This window comes from Bos indicus, chromosome 8 (assembly GCF_029378745.1).
Source record: "Bos indicus isolate NIAB-ARS_2022 breed Sahiwal x Tharparkar chromosome 8, NIAB-ARS_B.indTharparkar_mat_pri_1.0, whole genome shotgun sequence".
NCBI classification, from domain to species: Eukaryota; Metazoa; Chordata; class Mammalia; order Artiodactyla; family Bovidae; genus Bos; species Bos indicus.
This window is the reverse complement of record NC_091767.1, coordinates 11810801-11837495: the sequence shown is the minus strand read 5'-3', so window position 1 is coordinate 11837495 and position 26695 is coordinate 11810801. Positions and strand designations below refer to the sequence as shown.

At 38.4% G+C, this 26695-nt stretch overlaps 1 long non-coding RNA gene across 1 annotated transcript in view; it reads right to left on the bottom strand.

Moving 5' to 3' along the window:
* Positions 1 to 853: 853 nt before the first annotated feature.
* The window catches only part of LOC109562820 (uncharacterized), a 266627-nt gene continuing 240785 nt past the window's right edge, over positions 854 to 26695 (bottom strand). The window contains exon 5 of the long non-coding RNA XR_002181227.2: positions 854 to 1501. This is a non-coding gene — a long non-coding RNA (uncharacterized lncRNA). The remainder of the gene's footprint in view (positions 1502 to 26695) is intronic.

Sequence of the window (26695 nt, the reverse complement as noted above, 5' to 3'; positions counted from 1 at the left end):
GTCCTCAGTGGTACAGGGAGGCGTCTGAGATCAGATCCTCAATGGCCACCTGATTTCCCTTGTGTGTGCCTGAGCTGTGATTACTCCATTATAATTGCAACTTGTCACTACCTTCTATGGATTCAGTGATTTTTTAAAACATTGATCTTTGCTTCACCCACATTCTTAATAACTTTCAGGAATATACTGGGCTGTTTGAGACTAACTAAATACACCCAGTGCACAGATAGGCATCTCTTCAGTATCTCCAGAACTGCTAGTAATGAATATCAGCAACCTGTTAGAAGCCTGGCAGGCTACAGCTCATGGGGTTGCAAAGAGTCAGATATGACTGAGTGACTGAGCACGCACACACACCACCTTTTATCATGACAAGAGCAAGTCTCTCACACCTGGCAGATCCCTCACTCCCTGCAGACCATGGAGCAGCAGCTGTTAGGGAGTGGAGAACAATTAGCAGCCCTAAGAATCCTGGAAGTATTGTACACTGTATTGCATTTTTCTTTATGAAATTCTTTCTGCCAGTTTCCATATCCTATGTTTTTACAGAAACTTTACACCTTTTAACGACTTTTTGCAACTAACCCTGGAGAAGGAAATGGCAACCCATTCCAGTGTTCTTGCCTACAGAGTCCTGTGGATGGAGGAGCCTGGTGGGCTGCTGTCTATGGGGTCGCACAGAGTCGGACACGACTGAAGTGACTTAGCATGCATGCATGCATTGGAGAAGGAAATGACAACCCACTCCAGTGTTCTTGCCTGGAGAATCCCAGGGACGGAGGAGTCTGGTGGGCTGCCATCTATGGGGTTGCACAGAGTCAGACACAACTGAAGCGACTTAGCAGCAGCAGCAGCAACTAAACCACCACCACTGGCATCTTTTTGTCAATCAAATCATAGTTGTATAGAGCTCAGTATCCCAGGCACTCATTTTTGCTCACTCTTTCTAGTGTGCGCGCGCGCACACACACACATACACACACACACACACACGTTGTATTAGCTCAGGTTGCTTCATCAGCATACCACAGACCGGGTAGCTTAAAAACAGAAATTACTTTTCTCACAGTCTGGAGGCTAGAAGTCCAAGCTCAGGTGTCAGCAGTGTGGGCTTCTAGTGAGAGCTCTCTTTCAGCTCACAGATGAGGCCTCTCATAGTGCCCTTATTATCTTATGGCCTTTATTTCTGTGTGCATGTGGGTCTCTGGTGTCTCCTCCTCTTCTCTAAGGGCACCAGTCCCATCAGGTTAGAGATATAACTTTATGGCTTAATTAAACTTAATTACCTCCTTAAAAATCTCATCTCCAAATACAGCCACATTGGGGATTAGGCTTCAGCATTTGCATATTGGCAGGGACATGAGCCAGTCCATATCACACTTCCATACACACACACAAAGTACCTTGGTGTGCTGTGGTGCGAAATCACCATTGACTCCAGCCACAGCAGAGAGGTCAGTGAAGCCCCGGTGCTCCAGGAATACATTTCAATATGATCTCCCTGCATAAATTACCAAAGATTTCCTTTCAGAACTAGAAAGAGACATATCTTGAAATCCCTGGATCACACAATATTCATGAACCACCTATTTACTTTTAAAGAGGATTTCTGAATGTTGCTTTGGCTCATGATTGTATGAAAGCTTTCTTAAGACAACTTGGGGGCTTTCATGTGTAACTGTTACTACCACAAATTGCCACTTAAGGTCTTAACTTGTATCATCTGTTCCTTAGGAATTACTTTCATCATAATTATAATGTCTACATAGAGCCAATGCAAAATAAATTGTACTGACTCTCAGGGGTTTGGGGTCAAAATCAATGCAATTTTATCTTGCTATTGACTAATTAAAAAGAGGATTGAAGGGTTAATGCCTTTAAAGAATTCAGTTTAATAATTTTCCAGTGTGGAACCATGAGAATATGTGCCTAGCGAACCAACATCTGAGCACAGCATGAGATAAAGAATTTAAGCAAGGAGGAGATAAGTTTTATCAATCTAATGTTACAAGCCTTCTGGATGAAAATGCCCTTTTGACATAATAACATCTCCCCAGATGAAAATTTCTTCTCAGACAGAAAAATGAATGCTATTTCATTAAAAGTGGCATGTCTGACTCGGAGATTTATGTAAACTGCATTGGAAATGAGCTGTACCCCTATTTCTGAGATATATTAATTGTGACAAATACAAAACGGTCATTTATGGCTTTTAACCAGCTAGAATGAGAAAAAGGAAAACTGTGGAATATTTGCAAATCACTTCAAACTCACTTGTGAAATGAGTCATTCAAATATTCAGCTTATCAGTGAAAGTCCTGAAGTTGATGGCATTTGGCTCACTGAATGTGGTAAACAAAGACATTTTAACATGTTGCTGAAGTACACTTTTTCTCTGACTCAGTTAATCTTTTAGAGTTAACAATTATAAAATATAAACAAGACTATCTCTGCAGGTAAATTATTTTGTAAACTATGTATGCATAAACAAAATTCCACAATCCTTATAATCCACCCATCTATTCATTTACTCGCCTCTCATATAACTTTGAGTATTTTAATAATTTTGATAATTCAAAAAAAAATTTCTCCCATCAGATAATTTAACTTGAAGCAAAGATATAATGGATAGTCGGCAAGAGAGAAAATAAAAAGATAAGCAATGGCAAGATTTACCATGCTCTCCAGTATTCTTGCCTGGAAAATTCCATGGACAGAGGAGCCCAGCAGGCTACAGTCCTCGGGGTCACAAAGAGTCAGACACAACTGAGCCTGCACGCATACACTAAATAACTAAGTTGTTTAGACATTACCCCAAGGGCAGTGGGAAGCCACTGAAATACATTAAGCAACAGGGAGCTACAATCAGAAATCACACTTATGAAAACTCACCCTGGGTGCTCTGTGGACTGGGAGGGAGCAAGAGTGGAATGGCAGACCACACAGGTCCACTGTCGTCTGATACAGCTGGGATAAGTGTGACAGGAGATAGGAAGAGAATTGGACAGAATTTAGAAGCAGAATCCAGAGGACTCGGTAGGGGTTAAATGCATTGGGTGACTCAGAAGAGTCAAAAGTAGATTAAAGTGAATACTTTTGACTCAGAGTCAAAAGTAGATTAAATCGGGAAAAAAATGCACTTCCTCCATTTTAGCAGGAAAAAAGTAGGAAAAAGTCATGACGGAGGTGGTTACTTTGTAGTTATGGTACAAAATCGTGAGACCTCTCTTGGTTACTTCAGATACATTTATCTGAGGGAGGCAAGATCTTCTCTGAGGAGAGAGGAGAGGGAGAGAGGTTGGAAGTTTAGGATGGAGAATCAAGGAGATTCAAATCACAGAAAACTAGAATGAGTGCTAGGTAGACGCAAGGGTCCAACCGAAGTTAAAGATGAGACTAAAACACTCAAAATAAAATAGAGGGACTTCCCTGGTGGCCCAGTGATTAAGACTCTACCTGTCAAGGTAGGTGACACAGGTTCAATCCCTAGTCTGAGAAGATCCCTTGTGCCACAGGGCAACTAAGCCCATATACTGCACCCACTGAAACCCAGCCCTAGAGCCATCACAGCGGGAAGCCAGAGCACCCGAACTAGAGAACAGCCCCCACTTATCACAACTAGAGAAAGCCCAGCAGAGGAACAAAGGCCCAAGACAGCCATTAATTAATTGAATGAATAGTTTATAGAGGTAAAAGGTAAAATAAGTAGGGTCAATATATGTAATGTGAATACAAAAAAAAGGAGGTGAGGAAGAAAATAGCCCCATCACCTGTGCACAGCCCAACACCCAAAAATCCTGGACAATGGTCGGATGTGCATTTCAAGTTAAATCCCCACCTTTTATGACACAATAGAAAACATGGAAAAGATAATAAATCAAGCAGTAACAGTAGAATTGCATTATTTAATAAATGGAGGCAACTGGAAATTTTAAAACTAAAGCCATCAAAGGGTATTTCTGTGGAGATTAGAAGTGGAGAGGATGTATGTGTTACAACCCTTTAAAAAAGTTTTTTTTTTTTTTTAATCATATATTTGTTTTACTTTGATAAAAATAACAAAGCAACCAAAAGCTAAAAGTAAGAATGAAGTGGGGATGTAAACTGATACAACCACTATGGAAAACAATATGGAGGTTTCTCAAAAACTAAAACAGAGCCCCCACGTGACCCAACAATCCAACTACTGGGCATATACCTTGCTGCTGCTGCTGCTGCTAAGTCGCTTCAGTCGTGTCCGACTCTGTGCGATCCCATAGACGGCAGCCCACCAGGCTCCCACATCCCTGGGACTCTCCAGGCAAGAACACTGGAGTGGGTTGCCATTTCCTTCTCCAATGCATGAGGAAACCATAATTCAAAATGACACATGTATCCCAATGTTAACTGCAGCACTATTTACACTAGCAAGGACATGGAAACAGCCTAAATATCCATCAACAGATGAATGCATAAAGAAGTTGTGAGATATATATACACACACAATGGAATATTACTCAGCCATAAAAAGGAATGAAATTGGGTCATTTGCAGTGATGTGGATGAACCAGAGTCTCTCATACAAATGAAGTCCGAAAGAGAAAAACAAATATCATATATTAACACGTGTGTGTATGTGATATATATATGGAATCTTCCCTGGCGGCTTAGTCCATAAAGAGTCCACCTGCAATGCAGGAGATCTGGGTTCGATCCCTGGGCTGAGAAGATAACCTGGAAGAGGGCATGGCAACGCACTCCAGTATTCTTGCCTGGAGATTCCCATGGACGGAGAAGCCTGGCAGGCTGCAGTCCATAGGGTCACAAAGAGTCAGACACGACTGGGCAAATAAGCACAGCATACAGCACATGGAATCTAAAAAAAAGGTACTGATGAGCCTATTTGCAGGGCAGGAATAGAGATGAAGACTTGTGGACACAATGTGAGGGGTGGGAAGGAAAGGGTGGGGCAAACTGAGAGGGTAGTATCGCTATACCTGCACTACCATGCATAAAACTGATAGGTGGTGGGAAGGCGCTACATAGCACAGGAGCTCAGCCTGGTGGGCTGTGATGACCTAGAGGGGTAGGATGGGAGGGCGAGAGGGAGGCTAAGAGGGAGGAGATATGTGTATACATACAGCTGATTTACATTATTGTACAGCAGAAAATAACACATTGCAAAGCAATTATACTCCAATTTAAAAATATTTTTTTAATGAGAGAGAAAAAAAAAAAAAGAACAAGCAAATGTCTGAGCACTTATCACTCAGCTTCCAAATTGTGCTTTCCAGGAACAACAAGAAGCTTATCAATTTTTCTCGAGAAGATTAGGACCACTTATTACATAATGAGAAAATAAAATAATATTATGAACTTAATAGTGAGTTCTAGCATTAGTAACCTCAGGCTCTCATGTTTTGAAAAGCCTATATGATGATTTTGTGTTTTCTTCTCTAGGTCATGGACTCATTTATACTTATTAAAACAAAAAGATAAATGGGAATTGGAATTGGGAAGCATGGATCATTAGAGACTGCCAAGAAAAATCCAACTGCTAATGTAGGAGAGAAAGTCATATTAAAGAGAGAAAGAATATGCCATACAAATGACTATGAAAAATGACATTTAAGAAATTATTGTTCTTAGGAAAAAAACATTTTAGTATTTTTGCCAGTTAAACCTGTCTTTTTTCCTGCAAATATGTAGCCAATGATTTATAACAATGACTTAGGGTCACTGATAATGGTCTTTATATTATGAACCATGTATTACTTTCCTGTGGAAGAGTAACAAATTACCGCAAACTGGGTGGCTTAAAACAAAGATTCTTCTCCCACATTTCTCGGGAGGATTGTCAGAAACCAAGGCGTCAGGAGGGTGGTGCTCCCTCTGGAGGCTGTAGGGGATCATCTGCTCACGTTTGCCTGTTCCAGCTTCTGGTGGTTGCCAGCACTGCTTGGCTTGTGTCTGCATCACTCTAATCCATCTCCACGGCTATACTGCCTTCTCTTCTGATGCTTGGCTTGTGTCTGCATCACTCTAATCCATCTCCACGGCTATACTGCCTTCTCTTCTGATGCTTGGCTTGTGTCTGGATCACTCTAATCTCTGTCTCTATGGTTATACTGCCTTCTCTTCTGGTGCCTGGCTTGTATCTGCCTCACCCTAATCTCTGTCTCTCCATGGTTACACTGCCTTCTATTCTGGGTGAATGTCAATGCTCTCCCTGCCTTTCTCTTACAAGGACATGGGAAGTATTGATCCAGTGTATATCCAATGGCATTTAAGGCCTACCTGGATAATCAAGCTAGATTTAGAAAAGGCGGAGGAACCAGAGATCAAATTCCCAACATCCGCTGGATCATTGAAAAAGCAAGAGAGTTCCAGAAAAACATCTATTTCTGCTTTACTGACTATGCCAAAGCCTTTGACTGTGTGGATCACAACAAATGTGTGGAAAATTCTTAAAGAGATGGGAATACCAGACCACCTGAGCTGCCTCTTGAGAAATCTGCATGCAGGTCAGGAAGAAATAGTTAGAACAGGACATGGAACAACAGACTGGTTTCAAATAGGGAAAGGAGTACATCAAGGCTATATATCGTCACCCAGCTTATTTAACTTATATGCAGAGTACATTATGAGAAATGCTGGGCTGGAGGAAGCACAAGCTGGAATCATGATTGCCAGGAGAAATATCAATAACCTCAGACATGCAGATGACACCACCCTTATGGCAAAAAGCGAAGAAGAACTAAAGAGCCTCTTGAAGACAGTGAAAGAGGAGAGTGAAAAAGTTGGCTTGAGGCTCAACATTCAGAAAACTAAGATCATGGCATCTGGTCCCAGCACTTTATGGAAAATAAATGGGGAAACAGTGGAAACAGTGACAGACTTTATTGTCTTGGGCTCCAAAATCACTGCAGATGGTGACTGCAGCCATGAAATTAAAAGATGCTTGCTCCTTGGATGAAAAGTTATGAACAACCTAGACAGCATATTAAAAAGCAGACATTACTTTGCCAACAAAGGTCTGTCTAGTCAAAGCTATGGTTTTTCCAGTAGTCACATATGGATGTGAGAGTTGGACTATAAAGAAAGCTAAGTGCTGAAGAACTGATGCTTTTGAACTGTGGTGTTGGAGAAGACTCTTGAGAGTCCCTTGGACTGCAAGAAGATCCAACCAGTCTATATAAAGAAAATCAGCCCTGAATATTCATTGGAAGGACTGATGCTGAAGCTGAAACTCCAATATTTTGGCCACCTGATGGGAAGAACTGACACATTTGAAAAGACCCTGATGCTGGGAAAGATTGAAGTGGGAGGAGAAGGGGATGAAAGAAGATGAGACAGTTGTGTGGCATCACCGACTCAATGGACATGAGTTTGCATAAACTCTGAGAGTTGGTGATAGACAGAGAAGCCTGGCGCGCCACAGTCCATGGGGTTGCAAAGAGTCGGACACAGGTGAGTGACTGAACTGAACTGGATAATCAAGGATAACTTTCCCATCTCAAGATCCTTAGTTTAGTCACATCTGCAAAAAAAAAAAAAAAAAAAACCTTTTCCAAATTAGGTAATATTTATCGGTTACAGGAATTAGGACCACCATTCAACCCACTACCAAATAATTAAACAAATTTATTCACAATGATACATTTGCTGGCTTATATTTAAAATGTATAATAAAAATCCAGCTTTACCCCAATGCCAATGAACTATAAGTAGCTGTTTCTTTAGAATTTTTTCTCCTAATGCATACATTAAAGGATTGAGCTGTATTTGTTTTGATGGCAGAAGTAAAGGCAGATTTGCTGTAATAACTCATACTACAACAAATACTGAATAAGTCTTTTGCCTGGAATTTAATATCCACATCATGTGTTGCTCTGGTTAATTTCAAAACTGCTGAATAAACTGAATTAATGCAGAAGTGGACCATCTTATTTGGATGCTATTCCTGATGCGCAAGGAATTCCTTATATTTTAGGCAGTTGTGGGCATTTTTTTATTACAGAATATTTAATCATAATGTTGATCCTCTTCAATACATAATTATAAATGAGAGGAAATTTACTGAAAATGTATTTTGGAAAGAATTGAGTGTTCTCATGATGCAAAGAAATCAAGAATAAATTATATATATATAAGGTAGAACCAAGACTCAAAGAAAACATACTTGCAAATGTTAAATTTTGAGAAAGCAGATATACACTATTAGAGATGCTGTTATGCTGAATAATTATGATATTGATTTTCCTACATTTTAAAAATAATCTTTATATACAAAAAATCATATCTAACATTGCTGAAATATGGAAAACAATAAAGAGAACGTACTGTCTAATTGCCTGTTACCATTTTTATGCATGCACATAAAATTTAAATAGCATTGGGTTATGCTATGAACACTTCTGTTCTCTAACAAGTTTGCATCGTGTGACATTCTGTGCTGAGAATTTCTTCATAACGCTAACTATACAGCATGGTTCACAGTTTGGATATGCAAAATTAAGTCTCCTCTTTTACTGTACTTTTTGAAAATTCGAAATTTGTTTTGCTATTCAAAAATGATCTTCAGTGGTCATTCTTGCATGACAATTCCTGTGCCTGTTTATTATTATTTCCTAGATTAAAAGGCCCAATTACGAGGCCAAAAGTGAGGGATGTTTTTGTATTAATTGCCAAACCACATTCTAGAAAAGTTGTACCCATTAATACTTTCATATGAAGTCTATGACAACAGTTTACAGCAAAAAGGTAAAGCTTGATACTGTTTCTATTTTTAATCTTTACAAATTTTAGAAGTGAAATGACATCTTAATTTATATTTATTTACTAATGATGTGGAACATTTGTTTTATATTTATTTCTTGGCCATTGATATTCCATTTTTATTAATTGTATTAATATTATTATGATTTGAAATAATTTTCTTTTAAGTTGTTCAGGTATTTTTTTTTAACTTTACAATATTGTATTGGTTTTGCCATATATCAACATGAATCTGCCACATGTATACACGTGTTCCCCATCCTGAACCCTCCATTTTGTATCAGGGCTCACCAAGTGGATAGGGCTTCCTCTGCCTGAAAATGCAGGAGATGGAGGAGACACAAATTTGACCCCTGTGTGCAGAAGATCTCCGGGAGGAGGAAATGGCAATCCATCCCAGTATTCTTGCCTGGAGGATCCCATAGACAGAGGAGCTCGTGGGCTACAGTCCATGGGGTCACAAAGAATCAGATATGACTGAGCAAATGAGTGTACACACACACATCAGCTGGAAGAATATCTTCCACTTTACCAGATAGTGTCAAACTCTTTTGTTTTCTTTTTTTTTATTTAAATTTATTTATTTTAATTAGAGGCTAATTACTTTACAATATTGTATTGGTTTTGCCATACATCAACATGATTCCACCATGGGTGTACACGTGTTCCCAATCCTGAACCCCCTCCCACCTTCCTCCCCATACCATCCCTCTGGATCATCTCAGTGCACCAGCCCCAAGCTTCCTGTATCCTGCATTGAACCTGGACTGGCGATTCGTTTCTTATATGATATTATACACGTTTCAATGCCATTCTCCCAAATCATCCCCCACCTCACTCTCCCACAGAGTCCAAAGACTGTTCTTTTGTTTTCTAAAAAGTTTCATATTCTCACCCAAACTTGATGTTTTCAGACTTTTCTATTGGATTGGCTCTCTTTTTCTCATTTTTTATATTTATATTATTAGATTTACATATTATTTATCCAATGGGTAACTTTATATTTTTAAGATACTTCCTTTATTGCTGGTATGTGGAAATACAATTGGTTATTTTACACTTAGTTTATATCTCTAATTTTGTCAAAGTCCCTTATTAATTCAAATAATGCTTCTGATATTTTGAATTGTCTACATACACAAGAGTGACTTTAATTCTTCTCTCCAATCTTTCAATCTCTCAAGTATTTATTCATCCATTCATTCTTTATTTCTTTCTCTGACCACATAATCCTGGTTAGGATGTCCAGGTAAATGAAGAAAAGTGGCATTACTGGGTACCCTTGACTATTTTCAGCATCTGAGAAAAGTCTTAACTGTTTCATCCTTAATAATGATGTTCCCTTAAAGTCCTTTGTGCTACAATCTGAATACGTTTTTTCAGACTTAAACTGTAGTTCACTAATTCCCTCTTTCGTTGTGTCTACTCTGATGCTTAACCCCTGCTCTGAGTTTCTAAATCCAAATATATATATTTTTTTATTTCTAAAAGATTAGTTGTGTTCATTAAAATATTCTTGGTTACTTTTGAATGATCTCTTTTTCCTTACATATATTCTTGGTTCCATTTATTTTTTCTTCTTTAAATACACCAAATATACTAATCTAAAATCCTATACGTGATACTTAGTACCACCAGTCTCTGTGGATAAATCAGGTATTTGTTGTTTCCAATGCTCTCATGCATGGTGACTTACTTTCTCATATATTTTAAGATGTCTGATTGTAAATTGATTTTCCTCTGGAAAATTTTGTGGAATTCTTTGATGCCCAAATTTAAAGCTTTCCTCCAGATGATGTATACATCTGTTTTTATCAGATGTCTTCAGCACTACCAATGAAATCCAAATTTAAACATTTTCAGGCTTCCTTCTTCAGGTTTTCTTTGGGCTAAGATAATTGTAAGAGTTTTATTCCCACTCATATGACAACTGCCTTGAGATTATAAAGAATCAAGAGATACATGTTTATGTATAACTGAATCATTTAGCTGTGCACCTAAAACAGACACAACTTGGCTAATCAACTATAGTCCAATATAAAATAAACATTAAATTTTTAAAAAAAAATTTTTTTAAAGAATCAGGAAAGTCTTTTTCACTTTCTTCCAAAAAACAAAGTTGAGGAAAGCAAATGTTTTATATGTTTTTCTTTTATAATTTTTCCCCTTCAGGGTTTCATCTCTTGAATTTCTGGCTTTATATATTTGTTATCATCATTACAATCATTATATATGATTCTCAGAGTTCTTACTAATCAAAATAAGGTTGCCTTCAGCAAAGTTTGTTGTTCAGACTTCTCTTCACTGAGTTTGGTAAAACTATTCACACGTAGTGTCCCAAACAATGCATTTTACTATAAAGGACTGATTATTTGATTTAATTATTTTTAGAATTTTAATAGTTTTATACTTAGAATTTTAAGAATTTAGTATTAGTTTTGTAGAACTTTAAGATCTTGAAAAGCTTTATAACAAGGAATAATAACAGACAAATGAATATGGTTGCATAGTAATAGATATTTTGAATTAATGCATCTTAGATGATGTATCCTATATACAAAATTTTCTATTCTAATTCTCCATGTAAATAAATCATTCATGAGAGTATGAATCATCATATAAGGAGGATTACAATTATCTTCTTGTCTTAAAAGACACTTATGAGCCAATTGATGCCACCAATGTTACTAAATTGCATAATGATTATTTGGAGCTTCCCAGGTGGCTCTAGTCATAAAGAACCCACCCGCCTGCTGATGCAGGACACATAAGAGACACTGGCTTGATCTCTAGGTTAAGGAGGAAATGGCAACCCACTCCAGTATTCTTGCCTGGAGAATCCCACGGACAGAGAAGCCTGGTGGGCTACAGCCCATAGGGTTGCACAGAGTTGGATGCGACTGAAGTGACTTAGCACACACGCATAATAATTATCGTAATTATTATACATTAAAAACTTAGAAAAATTATATTTTTCATATTAGATATGTTATTAGACTATGTAATCTTCTCTAATAATTCCTGTCTTCAACTATTAAGCCTCAACACTTCCATAATTTATCAAATACTTTTAAAAGGAACACTAACAGATGAACTTAGTTCTCAGCATTAAGAACAAGATAAAGATTCATAATAAACGGATGAATAAATAACCTTAGATTAAAATGCTCTAATGATTGTCATCCAATATTAAGCTTACTAAGTTCAATTGAAATGGGAAACAAATGGATCCTGATATAGATATTCTTTTAATACACTTTATATTATCTTTTATCTCAGTCAGAAAAATCATCACCCTTGGTTGCTGCTCACATTATTTTTGTCTACCACGAACACTGACATAGTGTAGTTCTACAAATAGAAATGCCTCAGATTTTTCATGTTACAATACATATTTAAATTAATATTTTTCTTTAACTTACAATAAATGTTATTCAATAAAATATGAGGCATCCAGCATTATACTTTTGTTAGCATAACTCACACTAGGCGATGCTTTCTCATACTTAATAACCATACATACAAGCAAGATAATCCAATAAATAAGACATAATTCAAATATGAAAAAATATGCCATCCTCTCACATAATTAATATTGCTGGATGGCTCTTTCTTGAGATTTTAGTAGAAAGGACAATGACATGATTCACATATTTAAGAGGGTAATTAAACTGCCACATGTTCAAATCAAATTTAAGACAAAAGTAATTAAAAGTGATAATTTCCAGCAAAGCTGACTGATTGGCTTAATGCCGAATGCACTGAAATACTCAGAAAGGCAAGGAAAAGGATGGTGCATTTTTTCCCTATTGCTACTGCAGCACTTTATCACTGTAAGCCATTATCATGGCTTAAAACAATCCACAATTGTTGTCTTATGACTTTGGAGTTCAGAAATCTGGCATAGGTCTTACAAGGCTACAGTTAAATTGTTTTGTTTATTTCTATCTGCACAGTGCCCACCTCAGTTCATTGACCCTAAAAGGAGATGACTAAATGAAGGAACCAATGAACTATAAGCCTGGAAGATACTGTGAATCATGCGAAAACCAAGGATCAAAGGTTCTGATGCCATCTGTCTTGGCTAAAAAGCAGGCTGTTCTAGAAGAAACAAGAAACCAGAGTACGAACCATTTGAAATCAGAACTGAGAGACATGAGTTGAGTGATTTCATGCACACATTCTCAGCAGCATTCCTGAGCCAGTCATAAGGCAGCTTCATCTAACAGGAGGCTAAGGAGCAGAAGGTTAACCACAAAATATCACAGAACGCTCTTTCAGACTCGTCAGGCTTGATAGGTGTTGCCCCCATGTGAATCCAGCCTCTTTGCTTGAGGCACATCTTGCTTCTTAGAATATCGAGATAGCCAAGGGTACACAGTACCCTTAACAAACGATGTCGTTTTCTCTTACATGTGGAAACTCTGAAGCATTTCCAGACAGCTGGTGCTTTCTGCTAGGAAGCATGACTTTCTTGCCATGAAAATAGTAAAGCATTAGGACGGCATTTGGAGGGGTGACTAGACCAAAGCACTGACAGCTAATCAGTTAATAGACCAAATGACCAGGGTCCCGTATAGAAACGGCACTGTGGTGTCACGATTAAATTTAAAGATTAGTGTTGTCCGCACATATTTTATTGGAAATAAATGAGGATGATATACTGTAGCAGAGGCTACAAAGAAATTTGTATGGGAAGTTGAAGTTTTGCTAGAGCTCTTTGGGTGGCGAGAATATCAATGCACTTACACTGTGCAGCCAGCAAGTGAACTGGATTATTTTCTTAGCAGAAGTTTTTAAAATCACACTTGATTTACTGTCATCCGAAGCAATATCTGGGTAAATGTAAGCATGATTTTACTGGATTTTTTTTTTCTCTTTAGGGAAGACACAGCAAGGACCTAACAGAAGCAGAAGAGATTAAGAAGAGGTGGCGAGAATACACAGAAGAACTGTACCAAAAAGTCTTAATGACTCAAATGACCATGATAGTGTTATCACTCACCTAGAGCCAGACATCCTGGAATATGAAGTCAAGTGGGCCTCAGGAAGTATTACCACGAACAAAGCTAGTGGAGATGATAGAATTCCAGCTAAGGTATTTCAAATCCTAAAAGATGATGCTGTTAAAGTGCTGCACTCAATATGCCACCAAATTTGGAAACCTCAGCAGTAGCCACAGGACTGGAAAAGATCAGTTTTTATTCCAATTCCAAAGAAGGGCAGTGCCAGAGAATGTTCAAACTACTGTACAATTGCACTCATTTCACATGCTAGCAAGTTGATACTCAAAATCCTTCAAGCTAGACTTCAGCAGTACATGAACTGAGAACTTCCAGATGTACAAGCTGGATTTAGAAAAGGCAGAGGAACCAGAGATCAAATTGCCAGCATTCACTGGATCATAGAGAAAGCAAGGGAATTCCAGAAAAACATCCACTTCTGCTTTGTTGACTATGCTAAAGCCTTTGACTATGTGGATCACAGCAAACTGAAAAACTCTTAAAGAGATGAGAATATCAGACCACCTTACCTGTCTCTTGAAAAACCTGTATGAAGGTCAAGAATAAACAGAACCAGACATGGAACAATGGACTGGTTCAAAGTTGGGTAAGTACACAAGGCTGTATATTGTCACCCTGCTTATTTAACCTATACATCATGCGAAATGCTGGGCTGGATGAAGCACAAGCTGGAGTCAAGATGGCTGGAAGAAATATCAACATCCTCAGATATGCAGATGATACCACTCTAATGGCAGAAAGTAAAGAGGAACTAAAGAGCCTCTTAATGAGGGTGGAAGAAGAGAGTGAATAGAAGGGGAAAAAGTGGAAAGAGTGACAGATTTTATTTTCATGGGCTCCAAAATCACTGCAAACAGCGACTGCAGCCACGAAATTAAAAGATGTTTGCTCCTTGGAAGGAAAGCTATCACAAACCTAGACAACATATTAAAAAGCAGGAACATCACTTTTCCAACAAAGGTCTGTATAGTCAAAGCTAGTTTTTCCAGTGGTCATGCACAGATGTGAAAATTAGACTATAAAGAAGGATGAACACCGAAGAATTGACACTTTTCAGTTATGGTGTTGGAGAAGACTCTTGAGAGTCCCTTGGACTGCAAGGAGATCAAACCAGTCAATCCTATAGGAAATCAATCCTGAATATTCATTAGAAGGACTGATGCTGAAGCTGAAGCTCCAATACTTTGGCCACCTGATGCAAAGAGCTGACTCATTGGAAAAGATTCTGATGCTGGGAAAGATGAAGGCAAAAGGAGAAGGGGGCAGCAGAGAATGAGATGATTAGATAGTATCACTGATTCCATGGACATGAATCTGAGCAAACTCCAGGAGATAGTGGAGGATGAGGAGCCTGGCGTGCTACAGTCCATGGGGTCACAAAGTCTCAGACACTACTTAATGACTGAACAACAACAGCCACAAGGGAAGACAGGGTTAACAGAGCTACAGTAAGATTTTAGTGAACTCTCAATGCACGATGCTTGGTAGTAACAATAATCATCATTTTATATCTTCTTGGAAACATTTAAAAAGTTTTACACTAATAGGCCACTAAAAATTAATGGAGTATATCAGAACATATAAATACATCATTTTAACTAAGAGTTGCTCCAAATTTTAGGATCAGCTTGAATAGTAGATTTTTTAAAATACACTCACATTTCACATGAATGTCAATGTATTATAGAAGAAAGAACGTGGTCTTTTGAAACAAATGGGCTTTGGCAAAACCTCACTATTGCTGCTCTCCAGCTAGATGAGCTTAGGCGAGCATTTTGACATGTCTCGTTTCTAACTACATTGTTTGTAAAAGGGGAATATTATACCTGCCTTGTGAAATGTTTTGAGAATTACAAGATATAACAGATGGAAAGTACTAAACACAATGACTGGTCATGGCGGGTCCATTTTACATGTCAATTCCCTCTCATTTGAACAGGGACAGACATACCATCCTATGGCAGCATCTTCTTTCTGACTGTAAAGTGAAGTGAAATCGTTCAGTCATGTCCGACTCTTTGCGACCCCATGGACTGCAGCCTGCCAGGCTCCTCTGTCCATGGGATTTTCCAGGCAAGAACACTGGAGTGGGGTGCCATTTCCTTCTCCAGGGGATCTTCCCAACCCAAGGATCGAACCCGGGTCTCCCGCATTGTAGGCAGATGCTTTTACTGTCTGAGCCACCAGGGAAGTCTCTGACTGTACCCCTCCTCAAAGTCCATTTTCATCCCCTCATCCTAAGACCTTAATGACCCACCTTATCAGCAGTGGGTCATTCCTTTTATCTACATATTGTCTACCTCTCAACTGAAAATAACAATTAAGGGACAGAATACACGGACCCAGGCACCTCAGGATGACACGGGGGAGAACTAGAAAGGAAGAGCACAGAGAGGGATGAAGAGTCAGCAATGTCAAGGTCAAGTTGCTTCTCAATAGAAGTCTTCCCGATGCTATCCCACCAGTGAGTGAATCCTGCTATTACCTCTCCATGGCAAAGGGAGTTTCTTCTTCAAACACTTTCTTCCTGGGACTTCCCTGGTGGCCCAGTGGATAAGAATCCACCTGACAATGCAGGGGACATGGGCTCAGTCCCTGGTGTGGGACGATACCACATGCCGAGGAGCAACTAAGCCTGAGCACTCGAGGGCCCCTGGGCCATGACTCCTGAGCCTGTGTGCTGCAACTGATGAAGCCCGCCTGCTCTACAGCCTGTGCCCCACAGCAAAAGAAGCTGCTGCAATGAGAATCCTGAGCACCACAACTAGAGAGTTGCACTAGAGAAAGCAACTTGTACTAGAGAAAGCAACACCCCACTCGCCGCAGCTAGAGAAAGCCTGGACGCAGCAACAAAGACCAAGCACAGCCCAAAATAATTAATTACTTAGAATTTTTTATTCCTGAAATATAGGACTCTGCTATATGTTTCCTACAGGTCCATTTCCTCATGCTATACCCACAGGGTTCCCTTGGTTCTTCCCACCCACCCCTCACAATTCTGAATTCCAAAAGATTTCTTGATGTGTTTCTACATCACATTGAAATAGCAGTGTATTTTAGCACACTCCAAAGCAAATTTTGATTAACTGTTACAGCTGTTTTCTCCCAAACCACTCCTAGAAACCTTTAAACTTATGTCTTAGCCAATTTGCTTGTTGGCTGCTTCATTAAAAATGCTGAGGGCACCTACTGTGCTATCCCCATATTTCCCTATCTAGATGGATCTTTTCAACTCTTCACATCTCAGGGAAAGAAGCTGACTTACTTATGCTACCTTTGAGTCCCAGCTCCTATTGTTTACACTATGTGATAGCCTCACAGCTAATCTCTCAGCCTTTGATATATTAATATTTAAGAGAATCTTCCTGATTGGGCAAATCAGAACAAGCCACTCCTTCCTTTAAAATATCTCAATAGCTTTTTATGGCCTAGGAACTAGTCCCCAATCCTTGTGACCACACGTGGAAATCACCACACACGTTCCATCTCCAACATCAGTGTCTGCTCCACTTTCTTCTCTTCCCAGGTTAGCAGAACATTTTCTGGATCCTAACCATTCTGTAGGACTTATACACCTCCACACTTTGGCTCATAAGCTTTTCCTTTCAGCTTTACACATCTCCACATCTCTTCTCCACCAATTACTTCTCGAGGCATACCTCACAATTACCTCTTTCAGATCTTGTCCCTCATTTCCCAAGCTAAACTTGATTCTCTGTACATTTTCCATTTCTTCTTTCTCAGTTATAAAACCTATCACACTGCCTTATGTATTGACTTGTCTGCCTATCTCTCTGTGTCTCCATGAGACTGTAGTTCCTTGATGTTTGACAACAAGTATTAGCAACCTGCTTTCATAGACTACATGGGATAGTGCTGTGATAATAGCAAGTGCCAATAAAGGCTTGGTGCATGCATGAGTCCACACAAAAGGAGGTGTTATCTACTGATTGATTGATCTGTTTATATTCCTTTTGTTGTGACTGACTTTCAAAGCAAGGATTAAAATAGAAAGACAGTTGAACCAAGGAGTGGGTATTTCTTCCTTACAGTTCATAGAGATAACCTTTGGGACTTTGAGGGATAAACAGTGCCCTACCAGACATTCTGTCTGAAAAATTCAGGTCTTGGGATTGGATTGAAGGGAATTCTCCTGGGGTCCTGAATATCAGAGGTATGTTAGAGCCATAATCCTTGTAAAGAACCAACTACATTCTTCTTTGAAGAAAATTCCCAGAACTGTGCATAGTTCAGTCATTTTCAATTCTGAGTTAAAGCTTAGAACTCTAGAAAACACAAGGGCCATGGGCCTTTTGCCAGGTAAAACCTAAAACCAGCAAGCAGAGTGAATGATCATGGAAGACAGTTACATCTGTCTTCTTTGACCCAGAGGATCCGAATTTATTGTATGAAAGCCAGGGACATCTGAAGACAGAGTTTATTGGGAGGACCCAGGAGGCATGAAGTCCTTTAGAATCTGTATTCCCTGCCTAGCATGTGACTGCTTAACTCATCACCACCTACCACATCAACACAACTAAGGCACTTCCTGGAGCAGAAGGTTCCCATAGGAAGTGGGGAGTGGAGGCTGTCTTGCTGCATCAGTACCCATTTGGTGTGGTAAATGAACATACGCAAAGAGTCCACCAGTTTCTCCTCTAACAAGACAAACAGCACCAATTCTACTAGCATTCTGCTTTAAACTACATCAAACATGAAAACAGGAGAAACAATCCCCCCAAGTCAGTTTTTTTTTTTTTTTTTTTTTTCAGATATCACACAACCTCCCATTTGTGTTTGCTCAAGACCTTGGAGAATTTATCATTTTGGAGCATTATAAATATATGTTTAGGGCTCAGTTGCTTTCCAACTTCACCAAAATTTCCAGTAATAAGTGATTAAACTGTACTAGTGATTTGAACTTTCTAGGGGAAAAGAGCTATATGTTTGCATTAAAACTACTAAACCATTGCTAATAGCAAACAAATCACTACTTTGGATGCAAGAAATATTACTACTGAGTTTATTCTCCAAACTACAAAGAAGAATAGATGTGTTAGTTTTCCAAGGACTCCTCCTACAATAATAGGGACTGATAGATGGTTTTACCAATTCAGTGACTAATAGAATTCTGATTATCATTACTAAAATGACACATTTTTATTTACTCAATGTAGGACATGTTTCTCATCTCTTCTGAATTACTGATTTTCAAAGAGAAGTTTCTCATCTAACACTTGACTGTGCTGGGAATCCTTAAAAGCAAAAACAGGCAATGACTTTGTTATAAATTTGACTTATGAGCCTCTTAAAACACGGAGATGCTTATATGCAGACTTTTCCACTTACCATAACTTCAAATTGCAACCAAGTCATTCTGGGACAATGGCTAATATTTCTCAACTACAATCTCATTTCTTCTCTAGGAAATTCTCTATAATCTATGATTACCTTGTTCTCCTGTCTTTCTACTCCTGGGTTGTCCCAAAATCTTAATGTGTCTATAATGCTTGAAATTTTCCATTAAAAAATTAATATGTAAAAAGTTGGGAAAAGTTATATTATTTTTAAAGTACCTTGAAAATATAAAAGATGCCTTACAGTTCCTGCAGCATAAAATCTTTAATGTTTCTTATCATAAAATTGTATGCAGTCTATAAATATGTTCTTTTTAGCTACATTTTTTTTTTTACCAGCTCAAGTATATTATTTAGACAGAAAGTACTTCTGATTTTAGTTTGTGAAAACAAGCTCTTTTCACTGAAGATTAGTTGTGTTATCACAATATATGATTATGAAAAAATGTTTAATCTCAGTATTTTTATAACCTTTAATCAAATTGTGTGTCATAAAGCTTGAACTCTTCCTGTTTTCTTGTCATTATGTATCTTGTCAAATGGTTTCATTTTTATACCTACAATAAAAAGAAGTACAAATTGTAAAATGCAACATCTATCTTGGTGAGCTGGAGGAAAATAGCTAGTAATTTGCTTAGTAAGTGAAGCAAAATATTAAACGATTTATTATCACATTTTATATTGTACTTAGAATCTGTGATATAAATCCTACTATATTTGAATAATAATGGTGGACAAATCACTTTCTATGACTTCTCTATCATAGTAAAGGAACCACGATTATCCTTCATTGATTCAAGAATGGTATCTATTTGTCACTTCTGACATGACAGAACTAAGTGATATGTGGATATAATAAGCTTCCTCTAACCATTTTCAATGTCTGTTTCAGGGAGGAGAAAAGGTGGGGGGAAAAAATGCCAACAAATAGTAAGAACAGCAAAGAGAAGTTTGAAGGACTTAAAAAAAAAAAAGAAGGGTAATGTACAAGGCACATGTATTTAAATGTGTATTTATAATATTCATGGGAAATGCCAAGGTTTTAGATAAAGAAACCTACAAACTCCAAAGTGTGAATAGATCACAGAGAAGACACACCTTGTAAGTGCCTGAGAAAGTCAAATATTGAAAATATGCCCATTTATGCCAAAACAGTTTAAAAGCTTAACTAGAAACTTACTTAACTTCTAAAATTTTCAAAATATTTTGGGAAAAGTAAACCTTTGGATTAGCTAAAATAATTTTGAAAAAAGTAGTGAGTTGAATTTCTCTATCAGGTAATGAATATACTATAAACCTTTAGTTATAATAACTGAGTTTGGAAATAAGGACAAAGAAACAGATCACCTGGGCAGAGTAAAGGAACTCCAATTTATCAAACCAGAATCTATCCATATCTATATCTTATATTTATATAAGCACTTGCTATCAATTTTATATAGAATGAAGGAAAGAATACCATGCCAAATATTTAAAATAAAGTATTATTCAGTAAGTCTAGTACTGATTAACTCTATAAAAGGAAAAATGTTTAGATCTTCATTAAAGAGTTATTTGTGGAAAAATAAGCCATAAGAATGGGCTTCCCAGGTAATGCTAGTGGCAAAGAATCTGCCTGCCAATGCAGGAGACGCAAGAGAGGCAGGTTCAGTCCCTGGGTCGGGAAGATCCTCTGGCGGAGGAAAACGGCAACCCACCCCAATCTTCTTGCCTGAAAAATTCCTTGGACAAGAGGAGCCTGGTGAGCTACCGTCCATGGGTTTGCAAAGAGTCGGACACGACTGAGTGACTGAACACACACACAAACCGTAAGGGTAGCGGAAGACACTATAGCTGGGAAGGAACAGAGAGGAAGTAAATGTGTAGAAGGAAAAGTGGGCCCTCTACAGGGAACTCTGCTCAATGTTAGGTGGCAGCCTGGAGGGAAGGGGAGTTTGGTGGGGAATCGATGCATATAAGTGTGGATAAGTCCCTTTTCTGTCCACCTGAAACTATCACAACATTGTTAATCAACTAAGACTCTTGAGAGGCCCTTGGATGCAAGGACACCCAACCAGTCCATTCTGAAGGAGATCCGTCCTGGGTGTTCTTTGGAAGGACTGATGCTAAAGCTGAAACTCCAATACTTTGGCCACCGCATGCGAAGAGTTGACTCATTGGAAAAGACTCTGATGCTGGGAGGGATTAGGGGCAGGAGGAGAAGGGAATGACAGGGGATGAGATGGCTGGATGGCATCACCAACTTGATGGACATGAGTTTGGGTGAACTCCGGGAGTTGGTGATGGACAGGGAGGCCTGGCGTGCTGCGATTCATGGGGTCGCAAAGAGTCAAACACAACTGAGCAACTGAATTGAACTGAACTGATACTTCAACATAAAACAAAAAGTTAAGAAAAAAACAAAGTGGGTTCTTAATTGCCTCCTTTGCCACAATTCAGTGGGCTGTTAATGAACTGGTCTAGATAGAAGTTTTAGAAACTTCTTTGAAGACCTAAGCTAAAACTAGACATTCCTCTTTCTGTTTATACTTAGAATTTGAAACACGGGTCGGGGTAAGGCACAATGAATTTTAATAAAGCCTTCAAGTTAAGCCTTTCCTCTAGTTACAGTGCCTTGAGGAAAGTAATGGCAACAATGTGATCCTTTGTTAATAGCCTATTTCACTACCTAATTAGAAAAGTCACATATAAAAATAGTCCTATCTCCATACTCTTTCAATTGCATGTGTATTACACTAATTCCATTTATTTAAATCCAAAATATCAAAGATCATAGAGCATTTTTAATCTATCTTGCAGTTCAGCCATAAAATAAATTATTGAAAGGTCAGCCTGGTGCTAGGTTTCATTAATTTAATTAAGAATTGCTTTTCCATTTACTATTGAGTGACTGAAATAATGCAACACTGGGTGATGTTTTATAATAATGGAATGCATTATAAGAGCCATAATTCAGTAACTAATGCTTATTCTACTATTCTCATTCTGGCCAGCTTCATTTTACTCCAAAGTGATGAAAATAATACCTGGCATTATTTTCATGACCCTCCATATATCAGCAGGTACACAAAACACAAGAATGAGGGAAATTTTTTTATTACCTTGAAAATACAGTTAAACATATTTGACTCTCAAATCAAAAGTTGTCCAATTCTTCTGAATTATCTAACTACAATACCTACTTAGCCCAAAGACCCTATATAAGACAAGTTATTATAGCTATAATAGCTGTTCTCCTTAGAAATATAAGTATAAATGAGTATGCAAGTAATATAAGTACTTATAGGACTTAGAGAATTTTATCATTTTATGTTGATTCTATTTTTATGATTTCTTTAGGGTTGTTTCATCTCTCTGTCATTCAAAATGTATGACTGAAAAATGATTTGGGTTTCTGCTTAGTCATGCTGTCTTCCAGTTTAGAGGGACATTTGGGGAAGATTCTCTGCTCTTCTTCATCACAAATCTCAAGGCAGGAGTATATACTTTCTTACTCCAAGTCGTCTTCTTCCATACTCCCTTAAGCACTGTCCAATCAGGCTAATATGCCTATCATCTCCCAAAGCTACTCTTTTTGAGGTCATTAGTAAGATTTCTGTTGTTAATCTAACAATCACGTCTCAACAATTACTTGAAGCTTAACAACATTTAAGAGTTCTTCTCTTCTCCTCCCCAATCCAATTTCTTATGTGAACTGCAGTCCTCTTCAGTGCCCTGTGAGGAACTCAGTGTGAAGACTAGCCCCAACCATGATGGAGATGCCAGAGGAAGGACACAGGCACACAGCACACAGATTCAGCACACCTTATGGGCTCCACTGCTGGATCTCAGGACTTTGGCAGAATCTATACACATTGGGTTGAATTTCCTTTCTACTCCTAGTCATCCTTCTTAAGAGCAGGATTCCAAAACTGAATTATTTATGCCAGGCTTCAACAGTACATGAACCATGAACTTCCAGATGTTCAAGCTGGACTTTGAAAAGGCAGAGGAACCAGAGATGAAATTGCCAACATCTGCTGGATCATCGAAAAAGCAAAAGAGTTCCAGAAAAACATCTATTTCTGCTTTATTGACTACGCCAAAGCCTTTGACTGTATGGATCACAACAAACTGTGGAAAATTCTTCAAGAGATGAGAATACCAAACCACCTTACCTGCATCCTGAGAAATCTATATGCAGGTCAAAAAGCAACAGTTAGAATTGGACATAGAACGGACTGGTTCCAAATTGGGAAAGGAATACGTCAAGGCTATATATTGTCACCCTGCTTATTTAACTTATATGCACAATACATCATGCGAAATGCTGGGTTAGATGAAGCACGAGCTGGAGTCAAGATTGCCGGGAGAAATATCAATAACCTCCAGATACGCAGATGCCACCACCCTTATGATAGAAAGTGAAGAACTAAAGAGCTTCTTGATGAAAACGAAAGAGGAGAGTGGAAAAGTTGGCTTAAAACTCAACATTCAAAAAATCAAGATCATGGCATCTGGTCCCATCACTTAATGGCAAATAGATGAGGAAACAATAAAAACAGTGACAGACTTTATTGGTGGGGGGGCGCTCCAAAATCACTGCAGATGGTGAAGCCATGAAATTAAGACACTTGCTCCTTGGGAGAAAAGCTATGACCAACCTAGACATCATATTAAAAAGCAGAGACATTACTTTGCCAACAAAGGTCCATCTAGTCATGGCTATGGTTTTTCCAGTAGTCATGTATGGATGTGAGAGTTGGACTATAAAGAAAGCTGAGTGCTGAAGAATTGATGCTTTTAAACTGTGGTGTTGGAGAAGACTCTTGAGAGTCCCTTGGACTGCCAGGAGATCCAACCAGTCAATCCTAAAGGACATTGGTCTTGAATATTCATTGGAAGGACTGATGCTGAAGCTGAAGCTCCAATACTTTGGCCACCTGATGCTAAGAACTGACTCATTTGAAAAGACCTTGATGCTGGGCAAGATTGAAGGCAGGAGGAGAAGAGGACAACACAGGATGAGATGGTTGGATGGCATCACCAACTCGATGGACATGAGTCTGAGCAAGGTCCAAGAGTTGGTGATGGGACAGGGAAGCCTGGTGTGCTGTAGTCCATGGGATCACAAAGAGTCAGACACAACGGAGCAACTGAATTGAACTAAACAGATAATCAATGTTCCCTCAATTGTGCAAATGAGATCCAGAAGGGAAACCCAGAGTGAAGGGGGGAACGAGGAATAAACACAACACAAAGGACCTTGTACACCATCACAATGAGACTATTTCAATAACTGAGGAAAGTGAGTGGTTTCTCCTTGCAACTCAGATTCTCAAAGGGTTAAAAGATGTCATGTTTTCTCCAGAGATAAAGTGTTGGGATTTTTCAAAGACAAGAATGAAAGCCACCAACTACTGGTGTCAGAAAAGTCTTAGTGAAGGAGACAGGTACTTCATCAGGGCATCACAGTCATTCATGCCTTGAAAGCTTTGAGCAGAGGGACTACAAAAACAAGATATTGAAGATACAGAGAAAAAAATAAAGACAAAACCCAGAGAAACAGAATGATAGAGAAGCCATGAGAATTTTGCTTTCCATGAGTCATAGGGCCCATGGAAGTCATTATTTCATGTAGCAGCCTCCTAAGTGATGCTGTTGGCTCCATCTTGTATCATTCCTCACACAAACTATTTAAGAAAAAGCATTGCATATGCTGCTTTTACTGTGTCCTCTTAAAACACTATACTCACCTTTCATGACTTATGCAATAAAATGCAAATATTCTGACACAGTATCTAGCATCCTCTAGAACCACATTTTTCCTTGTTTGTCACTGCAGGAAATATACCCATCCACTACTAGAGTATGGCAGGCATATTATGGCATAATATATTGCTGCATTATGACAAGCAATCTGTAAGTCACCAAAAATGAGTCAACCATGGACTTTGCTGAGGAGAGAGCTCTTCCACTACCCTCCTCACATAAGCTTGAAGCTCAAGCAAAATCTAAGGCAGCTTTTGATTAAATGCCAATTATTGAGACTGCCAAGAGTAGCTATAGAAATTAAGCAAATGGATAACCAGTCTGTGTTCTAGGAGAAAAGTGAAAATTCCTGAAGAAATAACTCACTTTACCTTCATCATTTATAGTTAATAACAATTGATATGGTTTTCGTGAAGCCCAATGAGGAGCTCAGTTATTCCCCTTTGCTCATGAGCAAATGAGCAGTACTTCTTAGAAATTCACTTGATTTCTGTATAAATAGAAAACTAAGATACAAGGTTCTAATTCCTAGATGTTACAAATTCTCTGGGCCTTAGAGAATCCAACTAATTGTTGACTACTATTTAATTTCTGGTGATCATTACAGAAGACATAATGATTTTTGTCTACTTGGCAAGTTTTATTAAGAAATTAAATCAAAACTTATACTCAACAGCACAGTTCTTTTTTTAAAAAAACAGCTATTTATATTAAAGATAAGAGTAGGTTTAAGTACAGAAAAAGTTTTAAAAATACATTTTATTTTCATTGATCAAAGTATAAATGTGCTCAATAGATAAAGAAACACTCCTGGTAATTCCCTAGTTCAAAGCCTTCCTTACACAACATAAAACATTGATAATTGATTTTGCAATGGTGGTTTGAATCCATGTTTTCAACCAATCTAAATTCCAATTTTCTACATTAAAGACCAAAGAAATATTCAAATATTTCAATGCTAAAAACCAAGAATGTGCTATAAGTCCACAGTCTAGCCTTTGAGAAGAGTAAATATGCCCATAGAATCAAGAAGAATTCACCCTAAAACTTAGAAATATCAAAGAGGAAATCCCAAGCCTTTGGGTGACAAAGAGGCTGCTGGCACCATAGCAGCTCATTACTCCCAGCTGATGCTTAGAGGGCTCAGTAAGCTAAACAAAAGGCGAAAGGGTCAGTGACAACAAACTCAGATACATGCCAGATGGAGAAGGAGGGAAGAACTGCAACTAACTCTGGACTTTTCTAAAAACAGAGAAATACAAATTTCTTAGGCACAGTGGTACTTTTCCACGTGTTGTGACTGCTCTTCCTCTACTTAATGTAAGCCAGTGCATCTTTACACTGACAACCTAAAATGTATTCCCCATCTTTCTCCAAATTCACATGAACAGAGGAAATATTTATTTTATGAATACTAAGCCATGATGTACAAAACCAGCTTCCCTCGTGGATCAGACAGTAAAGAATCCACCTGCAATGCAGGAGACATGTGTTGGGTCCCTGGGTCAGGAAGATTCTCCGAAGGAGGAAATGGCAATCCACTCCAGTGTTCTTGCCTAGACAATCCCATGGATGGAGGGGCCTGGTGGGCTACAGCCCATGCGGTCGCAGAGAGTTGGACACGACTGAGAGACTAACACACATACACAAACACACACACATATAAAACCTAGTGGACCCTGATTTTCTCAATCATGTATAATTTAAGAATTTCAGCTAAGGCAGAAACAACTAGAATCCCGCTAATATTTTCTGCTTTTCTGAATTGTTGACAGAGAGAACATATTTATAACCCAGTTTGATATA